The sequence below is a fragment of the Gopherus flavomarginatus genome, chromosome 1, assembly GCF_025201925.1.
Source record: "Gopherus flavomarginatus isolate rGopFla2 chromosome 1, rGopFla2.mat.asm, whole genome shotgun sequence".
In the NCBI taxonomy this organism is placed as follows: domain Eukaryota; kingdom Metazoa; phylum Chordata; order Testudines; family Testudinidae; genus Gopherus; species Gopherus flavomarginatus.
Window position 1 is genome coordinate 131,838,578 of NC_066617.1, and position 24,062 is coordinate 131,862,639.

At 43.5% G+C, this 24,062-nt stretch overlaps 1 protein-coding gene across 1 annotated transcript in view; it reads right to left on the reverse strand.

Moving 5' to 3' along the window:
- Positions 1-24,062, reverse strand: part of SHISAL1 (shisa like 1) — a 272,323-nt gene that overhangs the window by 139,021 nt on the left and 109,240 nt on the right. Inside the window, exon 2 of the mRNA XM_050925181.1 lies at positions 23,598-23,747. The gene's annotated coding sequence lies outside the window, so the exon portion shown is untranslated. The remainder of the gene's footprint in view (positions 1-23,597; positions 23,748-24,062) is intronic.

Here is a 24,062-nt window from a genome sequence, read left to right on the forward strand (position 1 = left end):
CAGTCCGCCGTAAGCTTTTACTATTTATTAGAAAATACATTCTTAAGGTTTTATACATTTAACCCATTATAAATGCCAATTTTTAAGGCTAGACAACAAATGGAAAGCTATCATGGAGCAATATCAACTGAAACATTATTTTAAGTTGCAAACACGCTTACAGTTTTTGCTCTGTAACCATTATGGAAACCTGTGGGATGAATATGAAAAATACTCGGCTAGAACAGACCAATAGTCCATCTAGTCTGATGTCTTATCTCTGACAGTGGTTCCCCCAAGATGCTTCAAATACAGGCAGACCAAGTTCCTGATCTTGGTCTTTTGCTAAGTAGTTGGAATTGGGATCACAGTGGAGGTGAACTTCTGAACTCCAGGAGCAACCATGGTCTATCTATATATCTAAGGCATATATATGTTGCTAATCATCATAGGATCTAGGGCAGGGGTTTTCAAACTGGGGGTTGGGACCCCTCAGGGGGTCGCGAGGTTATTACACGGGGGGCTGCAAGCTGTCAACCTCCACCTCAAACCCTGCTTTGCTTCCAGCATTTATAATGGGTTAAATATATAAAAAAGTGTTTTTAATTTATAAGGGGGGGGTCGCACTCAGAGGCTTGTTATGTGAAAGGGGTCACCAGTAAAAAAGTTTGAGAGCCACTGATCTAGGGGCTTTGATAGCAGCTAATGGCTGATTTATGTGGAAGCAAAACTGCCCAGGTGTTTGATTCCTTCCTTTCTTACAATGAAAAAATGTTGCTAACAAAACTGATTTGCCAGGATGCTCTGAAAGGAGTTTAAATGTTGTGTGTGCTGGCAAGGAGAAACAATTTCCGTGACAGAGAAAGAATAATATGGGTTTTGTCCTGAAGCTACACAAAGGTCAAAGTCTTGGATTTCAGAAACTCTAGATTCTCATCCCTGGAAGGGTTCTTGTGTTGAATGTGAGCAAGAGGTATAAAACTAGGGTATGTCTACACTGCAATTAGACACCTGAGGCAGGCCAGTGCCAGCTAACTCAGGCTCCTGGGGATCAGGCTAAGGGGCTGCTTAATTTAGGTGTAGATGTTCGGGCTTGGGCTTCAGACCATGCTCTGGGACCTTCCCGCAGTTAAACAGCCCCTTAACCCAGGGGTGGACATACTACGGCCTGTGGGCCTCATCCGGCCCACCAGCCATTTTAAGCCAGCCCTCGAGGTCCCATTGGGGAGAGGGGTCTGGAGCTTTCCCCTGCTGTGGTGTTCCAGCCAGGGAGCAGGGTTGGAGGCCGCTCCAAGTGGCTCCAGGAATCAGTGGCTTGTCCCCCTTCTGGCTATTACACATAGGGGCAGCTAGGGCACTCTGCTCTGCATGCTGCCCTAGGCCCCAAGTGCCACTCCTGCAGCTCCCATTGGCCAGGAGCTGCAACCAATGGGGACTTCAGGGTGGTGCCTGCAGATGGGACAGCATGCAGAGCCTCCTAGCTGTACCTCTACATAGGAGCTGGAGAAGGGACATGCTGCTGCTTCCGGGAGCCACTTGAGGTAAGCACTGCCTGGACCCTGCACCCCTGAGCCTCTCCCTGTACCCCACCCTCCTGCCCCAGCCCTGATCCCCCTCCCACCCTCCAAACCCCTATGTCCCAGCCCAGAGCACACTCTTGCACCCCAAACCTCTCATCCCCAGCCCCACCTCAGAGGCTGCACCCCCAGCCAGAGCCCCCACCCATGCCCTGCCTCCCCTCCCCTACCCCATCCCAGGGCCCCCTCGCGCACCCTGAACTCCTTATTTCTGGCCCCACCCTAGAGTCCGCACCCTCAACAAGAGCTCTCACCCTCTCTCACATCCCAACCCCAATTTTGTGAGCATTCATGGACCACCATATAATTTCTATTCCCAGATGTGGCCCTTGAGCAAAAAAGTTTACCCACCCCTGCCTTAACCTGAGCCCGAATCAGCTGGCACTGGCCAGCCACAGGTATCTAATTGGAGTGTAGACAGACCCTTAGAGACTTGTGCTGAACAGGTGAGACTTCACACTAGATGAACTGTGTGCTTCCTTCTAATCAAGAGAGATAAAGCAACACAAATGGCTGGACTTACTCTGGCTGGTGTGGGGAGGGTATACACAATTCACCCACCTGCCACCAAAGAAGGCTACTGCATGTGGCAAGAGTGCCAGTAGAATTTGTACTAGTGCCCTTCCCAGGGGTCTGGCTGGAGGAGGGCATGGGGATACGTTGAACTTATGCATCCCGCAGGCATACTGGTCATGCCACCTTTCTTGACCAATATGCATTGTTGTGGCCCATTATTCCGGATGAACGTCCCCAATGCTTTTGTTGGCTTATGTTCTATAACTTCAACTCCCTGTAAGATCACTGGGCCCAATATAAGTAGAAATGTTTTGGAGTGAAAGATGTTTGTTAGTTGGGCCAATTTAATCATTTGCATCATTTATGAGTAAAGGGCAGGTACTGATGGATGCACTAGGAACTGTCAGATAGAAAGACATAGTGAGTCAAACACAGATATTCTAATATTCTGGAACTGAACACTGAACTACAATTTACATGTTTTTGCCAGCTTAAATTTATTGTAGACCATAATACTGCATTAAAACTCCTAACATTAAATGAGATTCCGGTTCAACCCTGAAATTAAACATTTTCATTCTACGTGACAGATTTATTGAATACTGAAAAAGAGTATAGGATTATAAATTTTGACAATACTGTGATTCTTTATATGTTTTGATAGACTTTCCTATTTATTGGGAAATGTAGGATCAGATTGTTGATTCTATTGTTGACATTTTCTTTTCTATCAGTGTCAATAAAGCTCTGAAAATATATAGAGGCAACACATAATAAAAAGGTATTCACTTCCTGATAGCATAATTTAAAAAAACCCAAACAAGACACTCAGCTAGACAGCCCTACCAGACAAGCTCTCTAAAACAAAGTACATCATCTCCATTGCCACTTTGCAGGAGTAAATCAGACCAGCTGGCGATCTGACCCATTAACTCTAATTGCATAAATGAAGTGTCACTATACAAAACCACTTTCTAGAATCATTTAAAGGATACACACATGCCTCATTTTGTCCTAAGGATATCGCCATGGGATGCTGAGTGCATATTTTATCCAGAATTATACCATTATAATTATGCAATGGTGAGTCCCTTCCATAGGTTTGCATTCCCTCACATTTTACTGCATAGTCAGTCAGTATTATAACCATATAAATTTTAAGACTTTTTCAAATAAAATATGCTACTATTTGAATTACAGTAGCTCAGTGGTTCTCAGCCAGGGGTATGTGTACCCCTGGGGGTACGCAGAGGTCTTCCAGGGGGTACGTCAATTCATCTAGATATTTGCCTAGCTTTACAACAGGCTACATAAAAAGCACTAGTGAAGTCAGTACAAACTAAAATTTCATACAGACAATGACTTGTTTATACTGCTCTATATACTGAAATGTAAATACAATATAGTCCAATTGATTTATTTTATAATTATGTGGTAAAAAGGAGAAAATAAGCAATTTTTCAGTAACAGTGTGCTGTGACACTTCTGTATTTTTGTGTCTGATTTTGTAAGCAAGAAGTTTGTAAGTGAAGTGAAACTTGGGGGTACGCAAGACAAATCAGATTCCTGAAAGGAGTACATTGGCCTGGAAAGGTTGAGAGCCACTGCAGTAGCTTCTAAAGGCCCCACTGGATTAAGCTCTGTACATGTACATTTTAAGGGCTTGTCTACACTACTGGGGTTACAGTAGTATAGCAATGGTGCCACAACTTTGTTGCTGTAACCCTGTAGCATAGTCACAGAGTATAACCATGGCAGAGATTTTCCCTCTCCCTATAGGAACTCCACCTCTCCACGCAGCAGGAGCTAGGTTGACAGAACATTATTACACTGATGTAGCTCTGTCTACACCAGAGGTTAGGTTGGCTTAGCGACAGTGCTTGAAAGTGTGAATTTTGCATGCCCCTGAGCGATGTAGTTATGTCAATCTAGATGTTTAGCATAGATGAGGCTTAAGACACTATCCCTGCCCTGAAGCACTTACAGGACATGTAGACAGGCAGGCAGAGGGTGTGTTTTCATCTTCACTTTACAGATAGGGCCAAAGTCACAAAGGAAATCCATAGCAGAGTTGGGAACTGAACCTACATCTCTTGAATCCCATTCTAGTGCCTGAACCACAAGGCCAACCTCCCTGAATAAGAAGTTCTACTCTCGGTATTCTCCCAGCTCTAGTCATGGCAAAGTTACTAAGCCAAGGAAGGCTCTTCTCCTGTGCCTATCAGTACAATACTCTCTGCTTGGCCATTACTGCACAACAGAGTGAGATTCTCCCTTCCCATAGGAGCAAAGTGAGCTGTTTCATTACTATTTATTATTGGTAAGATGGTAGCACTTAGGAGCCCCATTTCTAGCCCAGGACCCCATTGTGTTAGTTGCTGAACAAACGTAGAACAAGCCAGTCCATACCCCAAAGAGCTCACTGTCTAAGCTTCACTGGCATTGCCAGTAGCTGAAGAGCTCCTCATTGTTAACAAAACCAGCTGTGATTAGTGTAAGACTTTGTGCACACACTATACGTATATATTTATTGTAAACTATCTACGAGGAGCTTTCCTGTCTGAATAGACTGGTGAAATCACCCGGGCTCCTGTGCTCAGAAAATGAAACGTCTTTGTTTGGAAGCGATTTATCACATCGGAAAAAGACAGCTTTTTTGCTTTTAGGAATCCTGTGCTCTCTGAGAGATTTTGAATGTTTCTTTGTAATTAAATTTCCTTTTCTTTTCCTTCGGTCTCAAAGATGATTATTGGGGGGGGGAATAAAGAGTATTGTTGAGATCATTGCCACCCCTCAGATAAACAGATATTCAAGTAAAATATAATATATTTGACATTTTGACTGAGGACTTACTAAAACTTACTAATAATAACCCATCTGTATTATGGACAAAGGAGAAATATTTCTGAAGGATCAAAACAGCTGACAACCATTTTAATTATTTGTATTGTAATTTTGACAGAAACCGTAAGTAGTTATGGTCTTACACCTTTCTGCTCTTTAAGGTATCTTGAAGAACAGAGGGAGGGTGAGGGAAAAGATTTTGAATCAAGAGCAGAAGATTTACTGGAATATTTACATTCCATTTTAATTACAAAAATGATCTGGCTATAGGTCATCCCATTGGGATTCTAAATCCAAGAAACCAATGAGACAAAACCAGACATTTTGCTGTGCACAGGGATTGTGTGTAAATGATATTGTCTGATCCTTTAAAAAAATGCATGCAAAGCATTCTTCAATCACACACAGAAGGTCAGAGTCTGCTGCCCTTATTCATACCAAGTAGTACCTTCCCCAAAAAATACTCCTATCAAAATCAATGGGCAAGATTGCCACCCTTACTCATGTTAACTAGCTTCTTCCTTTGTAAGTAATCCTGCTTACTTAAATGGAGTAAAGGTGGCAGAATCTGGCCTTGAGGCATGAGACAGAATGGTAGCTATGACAAAGCAAATCTGAGTTACTGCAATAGGAGACACAATTCAGTACAGCAAGGCTCATTCCAATGCTCTGTTGGGGAGAGAAGGAGATTTGTCTCTTTATAATGATTAATAAGCAACTGACACACATCAGTTTTACTGTAATTTTTTTCTGACAACACACCCTAGGAAGTCTGTTACCCACAGAGAATTAAAAGCTCGTAGACTTAAAAGCTAGAAGGGATCACCAGATCATCTAGTCTGACCTCCTGTATGTCACAGGCCACCTACGCCACCCGCACACTATACCACCTAACAGAAATGAGACCAGAGTAAATAATACTAGATTAGACTATTATGTGCCACAGGCAGAGAACAAGAGGGACCAAGGTGCATCACGGTCTGAGCGCTCCCGCCCCCCACCCCACACAATGGCAGGGAAATGATTGACATGCACCCAGATAATCCTGGCAGGTGCCCCATCCCACACACTGCAGAGGAAACTGAAACCCCCCCAAGGTCACTGCCAATCAGACCTGGGGGAAAATTCCTTCCTGACCCCATACATGGCAATCAGTTAGACCCTGAGCATGTCAGCAAGAACCAGACAGTCAACCACCTGAGACAGAGAATGCTTGGTGCTACCTCAAAGTTCTGGCCCACCTCATCCAGTGTCCCATCTCCAGCTGTGGCCATTCCTGATGCTTCAGAGGAAGGAGACAAAAAACTCTCCCAGAATTCAACGGTCAACAGCATCTAAAGCAGTGGAACCAGCAAAACCTTTCCAGGTCCCAGCTACAGCAAAGACTGGCCATCCAGGCTTACTCCCTTAGGAGTTTGAAAAGCTAAGCATACTGGAGAACAGAGAAAAGAGAGTGGGCCAGCTAGTCATCTCCAAATAGCAATGAGGTAAGAGCTGGTTGTTTTCTGACAACACAGAAGGGGATATATAAGGCTGTGGGGTCTCTGGGATTATTGGTGGGAACTGTATTTTTCTTACGTGGCCTATTGTTTTTATGGTGAAACTTGCAACTTCTGTTAAAATCTCATTATTTGCTCACTTCAGAAAATAAAGTTATTTGACAATCATATATCACATTTCAATCTATTGTTTTAGATGAATATGGTAATGTCTACACAGAGCAGCTATAACTGACACAGTGCAACTGAAAACCCAGTGGCCTACTACACTCAGCTCACACCACTGCTGAGCGCAATGGGGGTTAAATTCACGTTAGCAATGGCAAGAGGTTTTTAGACGATTCCAGTAACGTAGGTAGGGCCTTACAGACAGGCTGGGTGCTGGAGTCTTATCCTTTTTCTAAAAAATGCTCTTTCCAGGAACTGAACAAGAATATTTTCTTCTTGATGTGCATGCATAATTCCAATAAATGCTAAGAGAGATTAGTTAGCAGCCATATTACCTCAGATTGAGCTGTCCTCAGATCTTGTAAGCAAATCAGGGTCAGACTTAGTCAGTGCTTGGATGGCAGACCTCTAGGGAATACCCAACTACTGTGGAAAATGTGTTAATGATTCAGCAGGTGACAGTTTTCCCTTTGCATCAGTTTTAAACAATGACTCAGTAGGCTATTAAGGGACACTGGGCAACAAGAAGTGCTGTCTTTTGCATGAGATAGAAAATCAAGGCCCTAGTCACTTGTGGTCACCATTAAGAATATCCTTGGCTTTTTTTTTTTTTTTTTGCAGCCTAATCAATTTTGGTATCCTCACCAAATCTCATGTCCACCTAAGCTCCACATGTCCAGTTGTGGTTTAACTGGATAACCGTCCCCTCAGCCTGTTATAATCTGTTGTCCAATACATGGGTTCTCAATACCCAAGGTGGTCATGAGGGATCATGGTTACCCTCCCTTTTTATGGCTAGATGCAAAAAGGGGTCTTGAATTTATTTTTGTTGTAAGGTGAGGTCTTATTACAGAGAAGGTTGAAATCCATTGGTCTTGTGCTGCAGTGTGCTGTTAAACTATTGCTTTACTCCATTCCTAGTGGTGAGTGAGTTAATTCCTACATAGAATCACTTGCAATGTGCTTTAGGATCCTTTAGGATCAAAATCACAAATGTATGTTAAAATTGTTTACTTTAAGTCTTTTTTCTTAAATTACTTTTGGACAAACCATCTATAACAGTGGAAGATTCAATATATATGAACCATGCCCTCAAAAATAATTAGGTAAAATTTTGAGCATTGACCCTCTTACTATTTGCATGGACGTAGCACAGTGAGTCCTAAAAACCTGCTCTTTTCTCATCCAGCAGTACTCCTGAATTCGGAATAATAACCAATCCAAGAGTTTTCTTGCTTGAAATAGAATAATGTTCTAAATCACTTGCCAAAAGAAGAATATAGAAACTATGTATCTGCATGTGCATGACAAGTAAAGGCTGTTAATTGTTATTCATTTTAAGAACTTCATTCTCAAATATTCCATTAAATCCCTCACAGAAAACCTCATTTATGCATCTGGTTCCTCTCTTTTAAGCAAGTGCAAAATTCTATCATCGTGATCCCATTTTATTGTATACAAAACAACATGATTACTAACTTACACAGGAAATCTAACAGAATTAGAGAATATAACATAAGAGAAAATGACAACAATGGGTCCTGTGGCGCCTTAAAAACTAACAGATGTATTGGAGCATAAGCTTTTGTGGGTATTTAAGGTGTCACAAGACTCATTGTTCTTTTTACATATCCAGACTAACACGGCTACCCCTCTGATACTTGACACCATGCAAAGCACTGCATTTAGCCGTATGGTTCCATTTGCTTCTCTCCAAAGGAACAAAAAATTATTAGCCACTTATTGTAGTGTTCCTGTTTTGCTGAGGGTGTCTTCTAAATATTAGTACCTCATTTGGTATTAATTACATTATACCAATCCTATTAAATTTGTTTAGTATTACTGTGTGGATGCCTTTTCTGTCTTTGTGAAAATTCTGTGTGAGTGGAGAGTTCCAAAGATCTGTTCTGAATTAGTTTTTCTTTAATGTACATTTTGCTTTCACATTCCTGCAGTGACAACTGAGACATAATTTCCTATGGATTAAATGACTGTCTGAAAGAACCAAGGTTTCAGGAGTAGCAGCCGTGTTAGTCTGTATCCGCAAAAAGAACAGGAGTACTTGTGGCACCTTAGAGACTAACAAATTTATTTCAGCATGAGCTTTCGTGAGCTACAGCTCATTTCTTCGGATGCATAGAATGGAATGCATCTGAGGAAGTGAGCTGTAGCTCACGAAAGCTCATGCTGAAATAAATGATAGTCTCTAAGGTGCCACAAGTACTCCTGTTCTTTTTTTGAAAGAACCAAATCATTCTTCATTAGACTTGCATAAAGTAAGTCTCTTTAAACATGCAGATACCATGATGATAAATGCTGTACAGGGAGAGATTAGATTAGATACAAGCAGAGATGGGAGAACATGTGGAAATGAAAAAACCCAAACTCATTTTTGTTTTTGAAATTTAAGGCACAGAACCACACCTTAAATAAAAGAAAATCTCTCATCCACCTCCCCCGAAAACAACAAAATATAAGCACAATCAAAATGTTTTGGGACTCATGTTCTCCAAGATAATGTGAAGAACCCTATATGCCATCACAAAGCTTAATCTTTCTTTTCTTACTCACGAGCTCAGCAGTGTTGTATATTGAGTAGCAGCAGCAAGAAGCAACATGGCAAATGTTGTAATGAACAAAGGGCAGGACTGAAACCACAGGAGAAGTGTTAGGGGCACAAGGTACGGCTCATGTGTGAGGAAGAAAATGAGGAGAAAGGGAAGATGTTAAAAAGCAAAAGAAAAGGGCAGGGAGTAGATATATGTGCCCCGAAGCAGCTGGATATGTGCCACATAGAGGCTTGAGTGTAAAGAAAATGGCTTTGGAGTGAGAAGAAACTTAGGAGAGAAAGAACTGGAGGCTGACAGAATGAAAACAAAATTACAGGGGGACAGGCTTTTCTGAAACACAGAGACCATTCTGGAAGGCAATGGTGCGTGAGTGAGTGAGAGAGAGAGACAGACATACACCCACTGGCAAAGTGTCCTTTATTCTTTACAAACTATTGTCACCTCACTCCTGCCAAACTGACTACACCAAACACAGGGCTTACAGGAGATTTATCCATAAGGAGTAACATGTAAGAACACAAAAATGGCCACACTGGGTCAAACCAAAGGTCCATCTAGCCCAATATCCTGTCTTCTGACAGTGGCCAGTGCCAGGTGCCCCAGAGGAAATGAACAGAACAGGTAATCATGAAGTGATCCATCCCCTGAAGCCCATTCCCAGCATGTCGAAAACAGAGGCTAGGGATACCATCCCTGCCCATCTTGGCTAATAACCATTGATGGACCTAGCCTCCATGAATTTATTTAGTTCTTTTTTGAACTCTGTTATAGTCTTAGCCTTCACAACATCCTCTGGCAGGAAGTTCCACAGGTTGACTGTGCATTGTGTGAAAAAATACTCCCTGTTGTTTGCTTTAAACCTGCTACCTTTTAATTTCATTTGGTGACCCTTACTTCTCTCGTTATGAGAAGGAGTAAATAACACCTCATTATTTACTTTCTCCACTCCAGTCATGATTTTATAGACCTCTGTCATATCCCCCCCCCAAGCTGAAAAGTCCCAGTCTTATTAATCTCTCCTCATATGGCAGCCGTTCCATACCCCTAATCATTTTTGTTGCCCTTTTCCAATTCCAATATATCTTTTTGGAGATGGGGCAACCACATCGGTATGCAGTATTCAAGATGTGGGCATACCATGGATTTATACAGAGGCAATGCGATATTTCCTGTCTTATTATCTATCCCTTTCTTAATGATTTCCAACATTCTGTTTGCTTTTTTGACTGCCATTGCACATTGAGTGGATGTTTTCAGAGAACTATCCACAATGACGCCAAGATCTTTCTTGAGTGGTAACAGCTAATTTAAATCCCATCATTTTATACGTATAGTTGGGATTATGTTTTCCAATGTGCATTACTTTTAGTTTATCAAAGTTGAATTTTATCTGCCATTTTGTTGCACAGTCACCCAGTTTTGAGAGATCCTTTCGTAGCTCTTCGCAGTCTGCCTGGGACTTAACTATTTTGAGTAATTTTGTATCATCTGCAAATTTTGCCACTTCACTGTTTACCCCTTTTTTCCAGATAGTTCTGAATAGACACTTATGAATATATTGAATAGGACTGGGCTCAGTACAGACCTCTAGGGGACACCACTATTTACCTATCTCCATTCTGGAAACTGATAATTTATTCCTACCCTTTGTTTCCTATTTTTTAACCAGTTACCACTCCAGGAGAGGACCTACCCTCTTATCTCTTGACAGCTTACTTTGCTTAAGAGCCTTTGGTGAAGGATCTTGTCAAAGGCTTTCTGAAAATCTAAATACACTATATCCACTGGATTTCCCTTGTCCTCATGCTTGTTGACCGCTCTCAAAGAATTCTAGTAGATTGGTGAAGCATAATTTTCCTTTACAAAAACCATGTTGACTATTCCCCAACAAATTATGGTCATCTATGTGTCTGACAATTTTGTTCTTTACTATCATTTTAACCTGTTTGCCTGGTACCGAAGTTAGGCTTACCAGTCTGTAATTGTCGGGGTCACCTCAAGCCCTTTTTAAAAATTGGCATCATATTAGCTATCCTCCAGTCATTTGGTACAGAAGCTGATTTAAATGATAGGTTACAAACTACAGTTCGTAGTTCTGCAATTTCACATTTGAGTTCCTTCAGAACTCTTGGATGAATATCATCTGGTCCTGGTGACTTATTACTGTTTAGTTTATCAACTTGTCCCAAAATTTCCTCTAATGACACCTCAATCTGGGACAGTTCCTCAGATTTGTCACCTAAAAAGAATGGCTCAGGTTTTGGAATCTCCCTCACATCCTCAACCTTAAAGACCAATGCAAAGAATTCATTTAGTTTCTCTGCAATGGCCTTATTGTCCAAAGACCACTGAGTGCTCTTTTAGCATCTCGATTGTCTGGTGGCCCACTGGTTGTTTAGCGGGCTTCCTGCTTCGGATGTACTTAGTTTTTTTTTGTTTTTTGTTTTATTTTTTTGCTATTACTTTTTGAGTCTTTGGATAGCTGTTCTTCAAATTCTTTTTTGGTCTTTCTAATTATACAGGAACCTAGAGAAAGCTTGTAACTTGTCAAGATTCAATCATTGTGAGATGTATGTGTGGGTAATATTTAAGGAATAATATCTTTATATTGAAAGTTTGCTTCATGGACTTGGAGTAGAAATCAGTCACTGGGAGGATAAGATGTCTCAGTGATGATCTACTCGAGCAAGAGGGACTTGACATGCACCTCTCCTGTGTCAGCTGGAAAGGTAATGCAAGATTCCACTGTCTCTACTCTTGCCACACCTCAGAACAGTTAATGGAAAACCATCAAGGACAATTGCAAATGATTGAAATCACTTGGAGGTGAAAAGGAACATTATAGCAGGCAGGAGATCCTTCTGGCTATGACAGACTGTCTCAAAAGACTGTCTCAGTGTAACAGACTGTAGGAAAAGGCACTCTGTAGCCATTTTCTGAGGAAACCACTTAACAAGAGGGGGTGGGCTCTCATGAACATTTGGATCCTAGTTCTTGTGAAAGAAGACAGCTCTACAACAGACTGAGGTTTTGGCTACACTTGCAGGTGTGCAGCACTGGGAGTTAAAGCTGTCTTTGTACAGCTGCGTAGGGAAAGCGCTGCAGTGTGGCCACACTGACAGCTACCAGCACTGCAGTGTGGCCACATTTGCAGCAGTGTTGGGAGTGGTGCATTATGGGCAGCTATCCCACAGAGCACCTCTTCCCATTCTGGCGCCGTGGGTTGTGGGAAGGGGGCAGAGGGTGCGGGTCATTCTGCTTCCTGTCCCAGGGCCCCGTGATGCATTGCTTCACATCCCAACAATCCCTGTTTTTCCATCCACGCTTGGCGCCATCTTGCCTCTTTCAACGGTTTCTGTGCAGTGCTATTTCTGTGGGAAATGGAGCCCAAACTGCTGAGGAGTATGCTGACGAGTCTCGCCAGCACATCACATTTGGCAGTTGAGCTATTCCTTAAGATCCAAAGTGACAGTGAGGAGTCCGACGATGATAGCGAGTAGCGTAAGGCATATGCCACAAGCAATTTTGTGTCGTTCACAGACATGCTCAGCACGGTGAAACGCCGCTTTGGGGCTCGGGAAACAAGCACTGAGTGGTGGGATCACATCGTCATGGAAGTCTGGGATGACGAGCAGTGGTTGCAGAACTTTCAGATGAGAAAAGCCACTTTCATGGGACTGTGTGCTGAGCTCGGCCCCACCCTGCGGCGCAGGGACACAAGATTGAGAGCTGCCCTGCCAGTGGAGAAGCGGGTGGCTATTGCAATCTGGAAGCTGGCAACTCCAGACAGCTACAGATCAGTCGGGAACCAGTTTGGAGTGGGAAAGTCCACCGTTGGAATCATGTTGATGCAAATTTGCAAGGCCATTAATTTCATCCTGCTAAGAAGAACCGTGACTCTGGGGAACGTGCTGGACATTGTGGATGGCTTTGCCCAAACGACTTTCCCTAACTGTGGAGGGGCGATAGATGAGACGCATATTCCTATTCCTGCACCACCCTGCCTAGCATCTGAGTACGTTAATCGGAAGGTGTATTTCTCCATGATTCTCCAGGCGCTTGTGGATCACCGTGGGCATTTCATTGACATTAACACAGGCTGGCCCCGAAAGGTGCATGATGCAACACTGGCGTGTTCAGGAAGCTGCAAGCCGGGACTTTTTTCCCAGACCGGAAGATCACAGCAGAGGACGTCGAAATGCCCATTGTGATCCTGCTTACCCATTAATGCCGTGGCTCATGAAACTGTACACAGGGAGCCTTGACAGCAGCAAGGAATGGTTCAACTAGTGGCTGAGCCAGTGCCGAATGACTGTGGAGTGTGCGTTTGGCCTTCTAAAGGGGCGCTGGCGGTCTCTGTATGGGAAGCTGGACTTAGGGGAAAGCAGCATCCCCGCGGTTATATCCACGTGCTGTACCCTCCATAATATTTGTGAAGGGAAGGGTGAAAGACTCAGTTGAACCTCCGAGGTTCAACGCTTGGGTGCTGAATTTGCACGAGCAGGACTACTAGAGAGGCCCAGCAAGGATTAGGGATGCCTTGAGGGAGGAATTTGAGGCTGAAAACCAACAGTAATGTTTGGTGCCTTGCACGGGAGTGAAGTGCAGTGGTTACAATGTTAGTAGGAATCTGTGTTTGCTAAGCTGATTTGCAGTGCCTGTTTCTTTCCTGGGCTAAGGTATCTTTGACTTTCTGCAATAATGAAGACTCTTTTCAAAGCCAAGAATTCATTTATTGAAAAGAAAATAACTTTATTTACAAACACACAAGTTTTTGGGAACCTAAAAGGGCAGGGGGGTGGGGTGGGGAACTGTACAGTCACAGGTTTGACTATGTCCTGTCTGGAGTGTTGTGCAATGACTGCTGCACTTCAGGATGGCTATACTGCATGGTGAGGGGGGTTGAGTGCAGAGGGTAAAAGTTGTAGTTCTCAGGGCTGCTTGGTGAACGTACAGGTGTTGGAGGCAGCTGATGGTGGGGGTAAGAACCTGGATACTGGGGAAGGGGGTTTTGAGCTGACATGGGTTCACAAGGGAAGGAGCTTTGGGACAAGGGGTGCGGGGGGGGGGTGGGCACGGTAGTGCTCCGCCTGCATGGCTATGAGTGCCTGGATAGAGTCTGCTTGGCTCTCCAGGATGCTTATCAGTTGCTTTGTGCTTTTTTTCCTGTCCGCTGCATTTCTCTGGTGGATCCTGCTTTCCCTTTCCCTCCAGTCCTGCACTTTTTGATTCTCTGTGACAGAGTGCTGCATAACTGCTTGCAGCATGTCTTCTTTGCTTTTTCGCGGCTTCTTCTGGAGGTTTTGTAGTCTCTCAGCCGTTGATAACACGGGCAGCCAAGATCTCAAGGTTGCATCTGTAAAGGCAAAAATGCAACACTTAACAGAGGCAGCATTGTTTATACCAGACAGTTATTCCCCCGCAGTTAAGGAGGGTAACAGTCTTCATAATAGCATAATTTTCCCATCCCAAAGAGGGCACACATAATCCACAGGAGACCCGAAATGGTGAGTAAGGGGGACTGATTATTTCAGGGTTGTACTGTCCTTGGGGTTTCTGTGAGTTGGGGAAAGCAAACAGCTACAGGGGGCACCTACACTGAACACTATCCTAACATTTTCCACAGGAGTTTATCCTGGAAGATATCTCGCTGCTGTGGGTCACCTGGGAAGCACGGGAGGGTCTTCTACTGCAATGCGGATTCACCCTGACCCCTATGCAGCTTGCCTGTGTCTTGCAATGGTCCGCCCACCCCTCACGACACAGTGGTGAGGATGTGTTAGCCTGACAAGGACAAGGACCACAGTGGCTCTTCAAAGAAACCTGCACAAGCGCATTGCCCACGCTCTGGCTGAAACTTTTGAAGAGATTACCGAGGCCGATTACCGCGACTCGATAGACCACATCAATGCGCTGTTCCGCATCTATGCATGCAGCCCTAACCCTCCCCCGCTCCCAAAAAATTTCCATCCTGAAAATAAAAGCCGCTTACCAGGAACCCACTCCTCTGTTTGTCCTCCACCAAGTACCGGCTGCTGTGACTGGCTACCTTCCTCCTGGCTTGAGAAGAGCTCCTGGCTGCATGTATCCTGGGACTCCTAGGTGTCTCCCCCCACCCCAGTACCCTCACTCTCGCTTTTCTCCTCTTTCTCCCCCAGCTCTTAAGTGTCCATTGTGTTCCTTGGAGTGGAGGTGGGGTCACCCCCAAGTATCGCGTCCAGCTCTTTTTAAAAACGGCAGGTAGTGGGGACAGCACCGGAGCGGCAGTTTCCCTCGCAGGCTTTGCAGTAGGTACTCCGCAGCTCCTTCACTTTAACCCTGCACTGCAGCGTATCCCGGTCATGGCCCCTTTCCAGTATGGCCCTTGATATCTGCCTATAGGTATCGTAATTCCTATGGTGAAGTGCAGCTGGGACTGCACAGCTTCCTTCCCCAACACTGATGAGATCCAGCAACTTGCCATTGCTCCATGCTGGGGCTCGTTTGCCACGTGGAGCCATGGTCACCTGGAAAGATTCACTGATTGCACTCTACACCTGGCTGAGCGAACAGGAAGGGGATTTTTAAAATTCCCGGGGCATTTAAAGGGCGGGTCTGATGCTTGGTCACCTGAGGCCAGGGCAGTAGAGTTCGAACTGATGAGCAGAGTGGCTGAACAGGCATTCTGGGATATTTCCGAATACCTCTGGAGGTCAATAACAGCGCTTTTGGTGACCACACTGGCGGAGCAGTGCTGCATCAGTAGCGCTATAGTCGTTATTCCCCAGATCGAGGTGGAGTACAACCAGCGATGTAGCCAGGGAGATACAGCGCTGTATGTGCCTTGCCAGTGTGGACGGTGAGTGAATTGCAGCACTGTAAAGCCAACACCAGCGTTGCAACTCTCCAGTGTAGCCAAGCCGTGAACTTGGTGGTGGGATGGGAGGGGAGCCTACTTTATTAGATAGGAAAGGTAAATATTGATAAGTGTAGACCTAGGTTCACATTTTATGATTTTGTCCTGTGTTGTAAGCAATTGTTTCCATCACTTTCTCTCACTTCTACTTACTCTTTATTCTTTCTTAAATAAGCCTGCTTTCATTTTATTAAAGTGCTCACAAGTGGTGCATGGTTTACAGGAGGTATGGTTTAAGGCAAAACTGGTAAAGTGAGGTACATGCAGGGCCAGTGCAACCATTTAGGCAAACTAGGTGGCCGCCTAAGGCGCCTAGTGGTTGGGGCGCCTAAAAGTCCCCTCAGGCGAGATGGAGTGGAGGTGAGCTGGGTGGGGTTGCGCGCTGGGAGGGCTGCCTGCAGTAACGGGAGCGGGGGGGGGGGCGCACAGGGGAACAGCTCCCTGCCCCAGCTTACCTCCACTCTGAGTCCTCCGCTGAGCACACAACCCAGCTTTAAGTCTCCTCCAATAAGCGCTGCAAGCCTGGGCAGGGAGGAATATTAGAGCAGAGCCAGCGTGCTCAGTGGAGGAGGCAGAGCTGAGGTGAGCTGGGGCGGGCTACCAAGGCAGGGTTAGCTGCCGTGGCAGGGACGGGGAATTGGAGAAGTCTCCCCAAGCGGGGTTAGCTGCCGTGCGGGGACAGGGGAGAGAGGGGTTAGCTGTCGCCGTGGGGGGGTAGTTGCTGCGGGGGGGAGGGGACTCTCCAGGTCGGATGCTGAGTTAGCTGCCGTGGGGGTGGGCGAGGTTAGCTGGGTGGGGGGTGCAAGGTGGAAGTTTTGCGCTTGCACCGGCCCTGGGTACACTGCAGATTTGGGGGCAGAGGATCTGAAATTTCTGAGTAGCTAGTGGCAGGGACTGGATATCTCAGGGGAACGATTCAAAGGGACTCAGACTAGGATACAGTTGGAAGTAAATTCCCCCAGGCGAAGTTAGGGCTGACACAACTTGAGTGTCTGAAAGATTGGTGATGCTAGGGAGCCGATACCCAGCTACCACAAGACTCTCTCTGGCTGGAGGCAGTGGGTAACAAGGTTCCTTACAATCCTGGAGCCTAGCTGGGGAATTCAGGGTCGATATCATCTACTCAAAGTGGCTATAAAGCTAAGATTTAAATAAAAATCCCTGTCACAAGTTTAAGGTCACACACTTCATTAGAAAAAATGCATATTGTTGACTTGACTGAGGAAGCAAAGACCATTTTAGAATATCATGAATCTCTATTGAACAGTTCATTTTCAGTCACTATGAATATTGTGAATTAATTTATATTTTTGCTTTGTAATGTTCTTTTTCCAGCAGAAAATCTTCAGGAATCTTTTTTTTTTTAAAGATGTAAAAGACTTAAGTAAGTTGTCTGAAAGGGAGATAGTATGTTTTATTATAATATGCAGAGCTGGTAGCTCTGCCTATTACTAGAATTCTCCGACACTTCTCATTTTAAGAGCCTGTTTTCAGTTGCTTATAACTTTGCCAAATTTTAACCATTGGTGCTGCAATTTTCTACAAGGGAGGTCTGCCTTAGGCTGCAATTTTGTTTTTTAAAGTGTCAGCCAAAACAGTCCAACCATTTCTGAAAATGAGATTAGGGAAAAATATATTGTTTTGCCAAGTTAAAAAAAATTCTTACAGCTGGTGCTTTGAGAAGTTCTAGCACCTCTTTGCCTTGGACTAGGGATTTGAAATTGTCAGGGATATGTCCTTTGTTGGTCCCCTGAATATTTGCCCATGTTTTGCCACATTATAAACTTTGGGGGAAAAAAAAACTTAGTTTACCTGCACACTCAAGAGAGTCTTGTTACAACTTCACAGTTAAAATCTCAAAAGACTCCTTCTGTACTGAGCATGGTTCAGCCCAGAGCTGCAGGGGTAAGCAGAACTTTCCCTGTGATAGATGTGCTTGGCAGAGCAGTGATCCTGTCTCTCCTGTTCTCTGAATGACCCCCCTTGCAGGGGTATAGGCAGCGTGGAAGAGAAAATGGCCTGATTGAATGCAGAAGGCACAAGAGCCAGGGGAATGGAGATGGGGAGGAGAACATGGAGTCAAAGTGCCTGGGGAAGGATGGAGACTGGGACTGGATGCTGTTGGAGGGGGAAGGAGAAAGAGAGTCTGGGAATGGCTTGGCAAAGAGCCAGGATGAGAGTGGGGAAGGAGCCTGAGATTGGATAAGGAGTGTGGTGACGGAGACTGGGACTGGGAGCCAAAGAAGTGGAGACTGGGACTAGTATGAGGAGTCAGGCGTGAAGTGGAGACAGGTCTAGGACAGGGACAAGTTATTAGGGACAGCAGAAGGGGTCAAATTTAGACCTCAGGAGAAGCCAGACTCCTTTACAGCCTGGAGTGGAAGTTAGGATTCCCAAGTCTCATCATTGACAGCAAACATCCATGAAACTGGCACCGTGTATCTCTCAGTCCCCTCTAGTGCTGGTCCCCAGAGAGGATGACAAACTTCTATTGCTAGCTGTTACTCCCGTAGCTCCAGTGACAGAGGTCTGGGTTATAGATCAAAAAATCCCATCCCCGCTGATGACCATCTGAGCATCAATATGATGCCACGTGATAGAATTCCTGTTTTCTTCATTTCCTTTTTTTTTTAAAGGCATTTATACCCAATAAAACCACATTATAAAGGTTATAAAATAAAGCACTCAAAAGTTAGGAAACACCAAAAATTAAAATTATCTGACTCCATCCTTCCTTGCAGGAATATGGACTTCATTTTCGAGATGAGTCTTTTCCCCCTCTAAATGCTATGATCCTGTATTTCTTTAGCTTTAGCTATTCTGTTTGTCATGCACCCTTGTATCCATTTGAATATTTTACTGGGGCCATATTTATCAAAGAGATTTTGAAGAAAGCACTCACCATGATCCTCAGGCCCTGTCAAAGTTTTCATTCTATGATCTTGTCAAAGAACTCTGAGGTGCATACATTCACATTATACTGCAAATACATATACTGAGCCAGATTTTAGTAGGTGTAAACTGGCATGCCTCCAGGGTATTCAATGGAGCTATGGCACATTTACACCAGTTAAAGATCCGGACCTTCCCTTGCCCATGTGTTAGACCTTTTTTTCCCCTTCAAAAAGTTATTGTTGTTTTTGAGTTTCAGCTACAATAAAACAGATATTTACAAAAGAAGGCAAATTGCCAGAAAGGGTAAAAAATGCAAGCATACCAGTGAGAAGGCATGTGATCAAGTTTAGTGGACATTAGTAAGTAATATAATAAGCCATATATTATTAAAAAGTGTTTTTATACCTCATTAAATGTTCACCAGCCTGTAGCATTATGAAGTAAGGAATGCAATTCTTATTTGCTCTTCTTTAATACACTGGTTAACATGTATGTGTGTCACTGCTCTCTACTGGTTAGAATCAGAATGGGATCAACTGTGTGAGTTATAGTCCTTAGTATGAACAGCTAATAGACATTCTTCTCTAGCTTCAATATTAGAAGCATCTGCATATAGAACAAGAAGAATCTGAGTTCATAGAGTCTAAAGCCAGAAGGGATGACTAGATCTAGTCTGACTTGCTGCATAACACAAGCCATAGAACTTCCCCAGAGTGATTCCTGTTTGAACTACTAAAGCGTATCTTTTAGAAAAACATCCAATCTTTATTTTAAAATTCCCCATGATGCAAAACCCATAGTAAGTTTTCTCAATGCTTAATTACCCTCACTGTTAAATATGTGCACTTCATTTCCAGTTTAAATTTGTTTAGCTTCAATTTCCAGTGTTAGATCTTGTTATATTTTTCTTTGCTACATTGAGAAGAAAACTTTTTCAAAATTTCTCTTCCTCATGTAGGTACTTATAGACTGTGATCAAGTCACCCCAATACCTTCTCTTTGTTAAGCTAAATAGAATGAGATCTCGGAGTCTATTGCTATAAAGCAGGTTGACTAGTTCTTTAATTATTCTTATGACTCCCCTCTGAACCCTCTCCAATTTACCACGTTCCTTCTTGAACTGCGGACACCAGGGCTGGCTCCAGGCACCAGCAGAGCAAGCTTGTGCTTAGGGCAGCAGATTCTAAGGGGAGGCGTTCCGTCCAATCTTAGGGTAGCACAGCTGCCTTTTTTTTTTTTTCGGCTTGGGGCGGCAAAAAAGTCAGAGCTGGCCCTGGCGGACAAAGTATTCCAGCAGCAGTTCCACCAGTGCCAAGTACATAGGTCATAGCCTCCTTACTTTTAGTCAAGATCTGTTAACAAGCTCCCTTCTCTGTCTTCTAGACCACCACAAACAGGCCGGATGCCTATGAGTTTCTAAGCACCCATGTGCTATTTATTGGGTGACCTCCACCAATTCACAAAGTACAGCTTTGTGCAACAGGATACAGTTGGAAGTAAATTCCCCCCTTAATCCACCCTCCCGGGAGGGAGAGGGCAAGATCTCACCATCCTGAGATCCTATATCCCCCTGATCCCTGCCAACCTCCCCACTTTTGCACTTCCTTCCTGTTCTTTATCTGTTCCCAGTTGATTGCTTTCATAAGCTCATCAGCCTCCTGTCTAATTAAGCCACTGAACATCTATCCCTGCCCCCAATTAAATCCATTCCAGGGGGGTAATAGCTGGTAACATAGTGATCAGAGTGCTGGGTCAGCTCTGCATTCCCAACACGCTGTCACAACATTCAAGAATCACATTAGCCCTTTTGGCCACAGCATCACACTGGGAGCTCATGTTCAGTTGATTATCCACCATGACCCCTAAATCTTTTTAAAAGTCACTGCTTCTCAGGATAGTCCCCCTTTCTGTAAGTATAGTCTGGATTCTTTATTCCTAGATGCATATATGTAAAACTGGCCATAGTAAAGTATAGGATCTGCTTGTGCCCTGCTCACCAAGAGATCCAGATTGCTCTCCATCAGTGACCTATCGTCTTCATTATTTACCACTCCCCTAATCTTTGTGTCATCTGCAACCTTGCTCAGCAATCACTTTATGTTCCCTTCTTGGTCACCATAAAAATAATTAACAGCGTCGAGCCAAGAACTGATCCTGGCTAGATCCCACTTTCTCTTGATGATTCCCCAATTACAATTACATTTTTATATCTGTCAGCCAGCATATATTTAATTCATTTAATGTTAATTTTGCCTTATTCCAGTTTTTTAATTAAAATGTCATGCAGCACCAAATCAAATGCCTTACAGAAGTCAAAGTATATTACATCAACACTGTTACATTTACTAACCAAATTTATCATAACAAAATGATATTAAGCTAATTTGACAGGATCTATTTTCCATAAATCCACGTTGATTGGATTTTATTACCCTCCTGTAATTCTTTTATTAATTGAGTCCAATATCAGCCACTTCATTATTTTACCCAGGAACAATATCAGTTCTATCCCTCATACCAGTGAAGTTCTGAGTGGCCATGGTATGCAGCAATAATATCAATGAGGAATTTGTAGGTAGCTACAGGTTTAAATCCCTCATATTTTTGAAGGCTGAAATTTTCAGACGTGCCTGGGGGAGATAGGTACCCAAATTCCAATGGATTTCACTGGGTATCTAATTCTCTTAGGCCCTTTGACGATCCCAGCCAAAATGAGTATGACCCTTAAAAAATTGTATACATACTGAATTCCTGGCAAGAAAACAAACTCAACTCACTGACGTACAAACATATGCCACAGAATTAATTTTTGGGATTAGGATTTCCAAGAAGACAAACATTTGGGTCTACAATTCTAGAACTAATCTTATTGTTTAATCAGGACAAACTCCTGGACAGCCTAAACCATAAATTCCTAGAAGGACAAATATTCTATACATGATGGAATTCCTAACAGAACTGCTTGGCTATACAGTACATGGCCATTTGTCCTGATGGAATTCAATATTTCTTGCTAGTGTGTCCATAAATCATGTACTATACTGCCAGACACATCTGTTAGGAATATAATTACTGATGAGAGGAACCCATACAATGTTTTGCTAGACAAAATTTAGGGTGATATCCTGTTTGGGATAAATTAATAAGATTAATTTCAAAACAAACCCTGGATGACAAACATGTGGGTTAAATCCCACTGCAAGGAAAATGGGTAGGCTATTCCAAAAATTTTTCCAGTCAAATTCAAAACAAGAACAAAAATTCACACTGATGCTTAACATTGCAATTGTACAATTATGCTGGATATTCAGCAGATTATGCCAGAAGAGTTTCAGATCAAAATAAATCAAATATAATATAGATCTTGTCTGCACGCACAAGGTTTCACAATTATTTTTTTATTTTACATGGACTTAGGATATATCTACATAGCAGGTGAGGGGGTGAATGGCAGCTTGAGTAGACATTACCCATGATAGCTGTACTCTAGGTAGCTTGCTAAAAACAGAAGTGAGGACATGGGCAGTGGGTGAAGCTTCCCCTGGGGGAGGTTAGCTTCTTATCCCAACTCTTCCGCCCACAGCCCCGCCTACACTTCACCCCTGCACTGCCCCAGGCCCTGATCCCGCCTACTGCTGACTCGCCACTCACCTCTTCACCCCCCACCGTGAGTTTCCCCCCTTTTCTCACCTTCTCCCCCACCTGCCTGCTGCTCACTCACCTGCTGCTCGCCTCCCCTGCCAGACCTCCCCACCCACCCAACCCTATTACAGCCACCCCATGCTTATTATACCCGCCGCCCATGAGTGAGGACACCACGACGTGGGCTTCAGCACCTCTGCACAAGTGACCACGGACTCAGAAGGGTCAGACTGACTTGTACAGCCAGTGCTGAAGCCCATACCTCAGTGTCTTCACTTTTATTTTTAGCGAGCTACCTACTGTACAGCTAGCAGGGCCTGTCTACACAAGCCACAGTGCAGACGAACCCTTAGTTCAACAGAGGCAAATCCCTGTGTCAACATATTTGAATAGGTTTACAGCTGGTTTATACTGAGTTAGCTTAATTTGAAATCTCAATCAATGTGTCTCCATTATAAGTCAATTTAAGCATGTACGTGCAGCTGTTTGCAACAGCTTAACTAAATATATTTAAACACTGATTTTAGTAAAACCAGTACAACCTGTGTGTGTAGACGATGACTTAAAAAGGAAACATACGTATAGGACATAGATGAGCGCTACTTCTTGGAAGGCACAGTTCAGTTTCATGTGACAGAGCTGAATTCGTCTTATTGTGCAAATCTATGAAGGCATGAGTGACAGGCGTACTGGAGTCTCTCTCTTATTACCCTAGTAGTGATCATTCATCCTTTAACTATCTTAATTTATCCAACTGGTTCTTCTTTTTCTCTGTCTTTCTGATTTACAATAGAAGTGTGCTGTATTCACCAATTCCTACAATGATCCTTTTACTTACACTCCTATAGAAAAGTAGCATTCCAGTATACTACCTTGTGTGAATTATCTTAACCTATCAGACACTTGCAAACCACCAGTTTTTATTGTCACAATGTTTCCTTGAGAAATCCTAATGCATTAAAGAGAAAAAAAGGTAATAAAAAGAACAGAGGTTTGTAGTGTGCTTGAATACCTTATCTGCATGTTCAAGTCATTCTCAGGGAGTGGTTTTGTTGTCCTATTCCCAGCTGAAGATTTAGGCCATGCAATGGGAAACAGGTTGCTGATTCTGATCTGCTTTTAATTCTGCACCCAAGCTGCTCATCTTCATTTTCTTTCACATCTGAACAGATAGAGAGGAAAATATCAGACAGAAAAGGTGAATCTTACAGCTCTAATACTGTAGAGGGGTGATTCTTAGTATATACTTCCATGCATTATTTATTATATATTGTATACAATTGTATATTTTATTTTAGTTCAAATGCTTGAGTGCAGATGCAAAAAAATGGCACAAGCACAAAAGATGTTCAAAATACAGAACTTTTATCTGGGTTAAATATTCATTTGCGTGAGTCCATTTCAATGAGTTGCAAAATTATTAATTGGAATGAATGGGAAGCAATGGGAGCTGCTGGATGCTCAGCACCTCTGGAAA